This window comes from Diadema antillarum, unplaced genomic scaffold, assembly GCF_040938485.1.
Source record: "Diadema antillarum isolate AM-2024a unplaced genomic scaffold, OU_Dant_1.0 scf00000108, whole genome shotgun sequence".
Taxonomy (NCBI): domain Eukaryota; kingdom Metazoa; phylum Echinodermata; class Echinoidea; order Diadematoida; family Diadematidae; genus Diadema; species Diadema antillarum.
Window position 1 is genome coordinate 315726 of NW_027270997.1, and position 7600 is coordinate 323325.

The following is a 7600-nucleotide window of genomic DNA, read 5'->3' on the forward strand; positions in this document are numbered from 1 at the left end:
CATAATATCATTTTTCACTTTTACTAAAGCTGACTCAGTACTGTGCAGAGACCTGTAAGCAGATTGAAAAGAATCAAAAAGATTGTTAGACTCAATGTGATGAACTAACTGTTTACAAACTGCTTTCTCAATAAGTTTACCTAGAAATGTTAAATTTGACACTGGTCTATAATTCTTAAATTCGTTTTGGTCCAGGCTGGGTTTCTTCAAAAGTGGTTTTACTATTGCCGAGTGTGCTCCTTTGGGAAAAACACCTGTGGAAAGAGATTGATTGACTATGTTTGTAAGCAATGGTAATACATGATTGAGGTTCTCTTTCAGGAGCCATGTTGGAATGGGATCAAGTTGACAAGATTTAGTAGCAGATGACATAATGATTCTGGATAAATCTGATTGTGTAAGCAACTGAAAATTCTCAAAAAGAGGAATATTTACGTTTACAGTATCACAAAATTGGTTTACAGTGATTCTGTTGCACGCATCTACTTCATCTCTAATTTTTCTTATCTTTCCGACAAAAAACAAAGAAAATTGATTCGCTAATATGGATGCAGAATCATACAAGGGGAGATAACTTGCTTTCTTATTCAAAAGTGAGTGGATAATGCGATATACCTCCTTGACAGTGCATGAACTCAACTTGTCTTTCAAAAATTTCTCTTTAGAGACATTAATAAGCCGACATACATCTTTATTTGCTCCAATGAACAGTTTACGATCTGAATCAAGTCTTGTTTTCCGCCATTTTCGTTCTGCTTTACGACGAAGTTGGCGAGCTACAAGTGTGGACTCATTAAACCAAGGCATACGTGATTTCAAAGGGCGAGATTTTGTCTCAGATGGAGCATAGGTATCGAGTACCTTAGTAACTCCAGAAACATACCAATCAAACAAGGACTCGCTATCTAATCCTGCGGGTTGAGACGACACTAATTCCTGCAAAGCATTAGCAAATTGAACTTTATCAATTTTGCGATAATTGCGTAATGAAGAAGTAATAGAAATTAACTCTGATTTCTGTTTAGCCAGTGAGAAACGGATCATATGATGATCAGAGATACATGTTTCAAATATATTACAATCTGATATTACTAAATCATCTCGGGTAAAAACTAAATCTAAGGTGTGACCCAGATTATGAGTTGGACCTTGGACGTGTTGGATAAGCCCAGCAGATGCTGTACTATTATTCATATGAAGCACATCGCTTTTAGACATGTCTTCCCAATGGATATTAAAGTCTCCTAATAACACCAATTTCCCCGGATACAAGGATATCTCACTTACAAATTCATCAAATTCGTTCAGAAACTTAGAAGATGTGAGTCTATTTACTGAAGAGGGTGGTGGTCTATACACAATGAAAAAATTGACCGAACATGACAAATCAGTAATGTGTGCCCACTCAAAAGTGGAAAAAGACAGAACAGAATTTTTCATCATCAACTTAAGAGTAGACTTGTACAATACACCAATTCCACCCCCACGTGTACTTGTATTTCGTGGTGAATTTATAAAAGAATACCCTCTAGGAGTCAACTCCCCAATTATCACATCATCCTGGGGGTTAAGCCACGTTTCTGTGATAAACATGATATCGAAGTCATGTTCGTGAACATATTCAGCAATGCATATTGTTTTGTTTCTAACAGAATGTACATTCCATAAACAGACATTACAGTTGGACTCTACAAAAGAATTACTTAAATTTGGCACGACTTTAAGATTGTCGACGTTCATCCCTCTCAGTTTCTTGTAGGTCAGTTTCCTACATGATGAGGTGATCACTGGTATATGTGACAATGAAGGGGCACTTAGTATTGTGCTCACTCGTGTCCGTGTCTTAACATTCTTCCGACGTCCCCATCTCTTCCCTCGAAGATGTGTCTGAACACCTAGCTTTTTGATTCTTCTCCATACATTCTCATTGAGCATGCCCCTGTTCTTGCCTGTTCTGTGAAGAAAATTGGGCAAATCATTAGTCACTGTCTCCAGACTCAAATGTCTCCATGCAGGGTTGCACAGCAGTAGAATCTCCCTGTTGTATACAATGCGTTCCCCAGTACCAAGTCTATTGTAGGATGTAGAATGTATCGGAGTGCGACAGCTCAAGTGAGAATACTCAGCTGTTGGTCCTGGGTTAGGGGCGACATCTCCGGCTTTCAGTAAATTGAGCTGAAATGTTGCAGAGGAATTCCTGTAGTATGGCAGCCGGTATTTAAAGTATTTACAATGAAGAAAGGGCTCTCTATTCCCTGAATACCCTTGTACACGTACATGATAGTTTGTGGTTGAGACTTGACAAACAGATACAATGTGAATGATGAGCCAAAGTCTCAATAGATCCATTTCGATTATACTACCAGAGTAACAATGACTTAGAGTATGGCGGGCACTCTGTTAGAGTTGAGCGAACATGAATAAGGCGCAGATGAAAGTGAAGTGCATAGTCACTGTGTACACAAAATGGTTTACAAATTCAGTGTAGCTCAAATCAGAACTTGTAAGAAAATAATGCATAAAATATCTCACCAAATACAGCAAAATACAGTTCCAGATTTGGCCACCTGTATCCATGTACGTTACAAAATAGGATGATACAATCGAAAATCCAATATTTCACAGAAATACAGTGAAAATAACACAAAATGTCAGAGCACAAAATAAGAGCATGTCAACCACGCAGGGCGACTTACAAATAAAAAAGGATTGAAGTGTTCTCTACCTGCAAAAACGAATATCCTTACATTTCTGTAGCAATGCTCTCAAACGTAATATTTGGTCATTTTCTGTAAAAACAAAACAAAACAAAACAAACAAACAATTATTTTCTTTTTAATTAGACAAGGAATCCCGTTCCATATGTTTGACTACACGGAAAAAGATTACACTGTATCAAATCAAAATTGGAGTCAAAATTTCGTTTCCGAACTTCATGTGTGTTATAAACAATAGCAGAGGAATAGGAATAAAAACACAGCCCATCGACAGCATTACTCGCTTGTTATATTATGGAAAAAGCAATATATAAAGTAATGCGGGATGTTTGGTTTGAAAATGATACATAAGGCTATATCTATTTTCAATACGATTTCATTCCCTCATTACTGTTTGGCCAATCCTATAATCTTACAATATCTCCGTAACAAAGGCTAGCTATATATTGACAACGTTGCGTTCACCAATAATGTATGTTTTGATCTTTGTTCGTTTACGGATGAGAAGAAAACAATCATTTTTTTTTCAGCATTAACATTACTCGTCATGCCAGAGATCACAAAGATGTGTAAATACAACCGCTAACCTTCCATAATAATTATGCTATCGGGATACCATTTTTATCAGCTCTAACTGAACTTTGACTTGACGTCCAACTTAATTGCTATGCCTTTGAGCTTGATCATTAATGACAATGCATTAAGTCGTATATTAACACGACCCTTAGAGACACGTTCGTGTACATGTTGTTGTTCCGTATCAAAAACATAACAGATGTACCAATACGCTACAGTAGGCAAGCAATTTACAGGCTGTTGGGTTGTTTATAATAAGGGCAATGTTTTTGTATCGTCGGTGTTGTTGCTTTTTTATTGTGTCGGTCCCTTATAGGCTTTAAACATGATAAACCGTGAGTCAGAAATACGTTTTAATGTATACATATTGGTATGCTAATAAATACATAAAGATCTCTTTCTCTCTCAGTGCACATGTATAACACACACACACACACACACACACATATATTATATGCGTGTGCATAATACAGGACGTAAAAAGAGAAGCGAGACGAGAGAGAGAGAGAGAGAGAGAGAGAGAGAGGGAGGGGGGGGGGAATATCCGAAATTCTATAGTATGTGTTTTAATTAGCGTAGATTACATTAGGAAGCAGCGTGAAAAAAAATGAAAGCGGTTGGATAGTAAAGTTTATACAACAAATAATGCACAATTTAAAGGTATACAAATAAGAACATGTTCTGTCTCTATAGTGATCAAAAGTAATTTGGCGCGGTTGCGTCTCGATTTCATGCCAATATGAATTCCATTGCATTTAATCGTAACCAATTGGTTAATACCATAACTTTGTCTTTTATCTCTTATCATTATCATTATTATTATCAGTGTTGCAAGCATATTTTCTGGGAAAAAAATGTGAAGTTGATCGACACACTCTGAGAACATGCACAACACCGCCTCTATTGACACTAGCTGATCGCATCTGAGACAACTTGGGAACACACATACACACACACTCTCATCTGCTATTTCTTATCCTATAGTCCAAAATGATCTGTTTCGAAGTGAACTCACGATCCCTTCTCACCCCCTCCCCCCATGCTCTGCTGCAAGAAGGTGACCTTCTTGAGGACTTTGTAAGGTTTTAGTTCTGTCGTTAGTGTTCGATGTGTTTAAGTCACTTCTGACTTCTGTCTATCCATATACATGGTTACATTTTCGTACTTTTTTAACATTGGTTTTAACATGTTTAAGGGGAAAGCATATTACAACCTCTGCTGTTTAGCTTCCCCTCTAATTTTAACAATACGAAATGAATTACTTGTATACATTTGTTATTTCTTCATTAATTCATGGTGTTTTTATGATATTTCAAAGTATTGAGAATATGCATTTTTTAATGTCCATATTGTTCTTTTCTCGTGGTATGTTTGTACATTGCCACTCTTTGTTGAAAATGAAATAAACGAAACAAAACGAAACACACACACGCGCACACACACACATACACACACATGCACACAACACACACACAGACAAAGAGAGAGAGAGAGAGAGAGACAAACACAACACAACCAAAAAAAAAATCCACACTATTTAGAGCGTGGCTCTCTTGCAATGGACGCCTTCCTGCATTTAGGTGTCTACCGTTCCTAGGAAGGCACGAGACAACAAATGAAATTAATGAGACGTCTGATGATTTATCCTCCCACTTTACTGCTGTCTGTCTGACATATATTTTGACCAAGTTCAATGACCATATATTTGACAACTGTGATTATTTATCAACGAGTGTTTCCAGATAAGACAGGCTCATAAGACTTACATGTATGTTGCCGGTGTTTGACCAGAAACTCTGCACTTTGCTCGCCATTGCTAGTGCAGCCTATTGCTCAACTGTAACATTATGAGTTGAGTTGAATGGTCTTGGTGGCTTTTTAACTTTAGCTTATTTTGTCAAATTTTGTTCAAGCTGGGCGATCTCATTAATAGTTATCCTCTAGACCTCAGCAGATAACAGGGTACAAAAATCTAATGGACTGCCATGTGACATCGAGAAAGATTCAGCAAAATAACAATTCCATATACCATAACATATAATACCATGATACGCCAATATTTACATTATATATACAAAGGAATACAACATGCAGGATTGACGAGACAATGTAAGATAAAGTAGAATAATGCATATCATGACATAACATCCATGACAACTAAAGCAAACCGTGACAACGAGTCAGCGTCACAAGGGTGGTTGACGCTATACGCTCTCATGTTATGAACATTATAAATTATAGTACGGAAGATGTTCATCATCGTGGTACAGTAACTGAACGAATAAAGCCAATCTCTTGTCTCACTAAACGAGGTAAATCTAATAGACTCGACCTCGCTCTGTGAGACAAAAGATTAGCTTTATTCTTTCAATTAAAAATCAGGCTGAAAAAAAAGACGTTAAGTGTAACGATACGAAACAAGTATTTACCACACACTGCGAGCCTTTACGAAAGATCGTTGATTTTTAGGACACAGGAATAACACTACTCATATTATGTTATATTATATGAGCCTTTTCCTCATGAAATTATGCAAAACATGTTGATTGTTTGCTTTTAAAGAGATAAAGTAATAAAACATTACAGATTTCCTTCTCACATATTTGCGATGTGGTTCCATGCCACGATTGATTGATAACTTCCCTTTGCATTTTTTTTTTTGTGCTTCTGTGCAGCAAGTACATGCATGAACGAGAGGACTGAAGCATGTTGCATGTATAAACTTGGTAGGATTATTCCTGTTGTTTCCTCATACATATCTTCCATATCAGGACGGTCTACATGATGAGCATGGAAGAGGAAGAGGAGTGAATTGAGCAGAAAAAACAAACAAACTATCAACAAACGAATCTTCCAAGAGTGAGAGAGAGAGAGACAGAGAAAAATAGAGAGAGTGAGATATGGAGAGAGCTATTTATAGTGGGGTGGGGGATTAGAGAGAAAGAGCATGATTAAGTTTAATCATACCTAAATCGGTTAGAATATCTGTTCAATTTTCCTTCTTGTTTATTTTACCATTCCACAGTGCAAGATATATAAATGAATTTGAACAAATACAATGGAGCAACTCTATAAACAATAATATACATGTAATAACAAGTAATGAGTAATATACAAAGCACATCATCGAGCGACAGTAAGTTGGCAATTAATGTGGCACTTTCAAAGAAATAACTCATAATCAATATATGAAACAATTGTAAATTGACAATTCGGTGAAACAAGTTTCAACAATTGGTTGTACCATGTATTTTGTTTTCTCCCAGGAGTTTAATCAATTTTTCTTAGTTGCTACACGGAAAACCATTTTTTACATGACAATGTACGAGGCCTACATCAGTGCTAACAGTAATACATTATTGGCATGGGCAATTTCCATGTTGGGGTCTTGTAGGGATTAGGAAAAAGTGACATTAAAATGGTCTGTTATCAATCTGTATGTGATTTTTTTTGTTTTTTGTTTTTTAAAGAGAGAAAGAGTGAGAGAAAAGGAGAAGAACAGAAAGATGGATAGTCATATAGATAGAGAGAGAGAAAGGGAGAGCGGGGAGGGGGAGAGGGAGATGCAGGGGAGATGGGAAGTGTGTGCATCTGTGTGAGTCTGTAATGGGTTATCTAATGGGATTCAGTAGAACAACATGATTTACGATAGATGGCACTTTTCTGTCAAACACAAAATCCAAAGTGTGGGATCCACAGAACAATGGGAAGGAGCAAAGGTGTACCCTACATATCACTGTGTGGGAGGGTTGTGTGAGTGAATGTGAGAATGTGAGAACTCGTCACGCCCAGAATCAGTATAGAAGAGAACTCGGCCGTCCCTTGCCCAGTTTGACCGATGACGCACCTTTCTGTGATTGCGTTCCTATATGATATAGACTGGGGGCAAGAGAAAGCCAGAGATTGGAACAACCTGACATTTCTCAACAATGGAAGAAGATGACTCTGAGACATGATAAAACATCGTTAATCATGCAGTATGTCTGGGTGACATGACAATCTATACACTCCCTTTTGACTATAGATACTGATAATCAAATAAAAAGGGCATTTAAGCTCTAAAAGTCGACGTATTTCTTCCCACATTTAACCTCGTAGATGTGTGATGGATGTGAATGATGTCAAGACAATTACGAGAAAATACGCATCAGAATGAAACAGAGCATTTTCGTTGTACAGAATCGTTTCTCGCAAAACTATTTTGGAGTGTCAGTGTGTACGGATGTCAACTAACACTATATTTCTGATGGAAAAATGCTTCTAATCTTCTGTGTATGCAGATTATTGGATAAGCATTGATAAGGCTA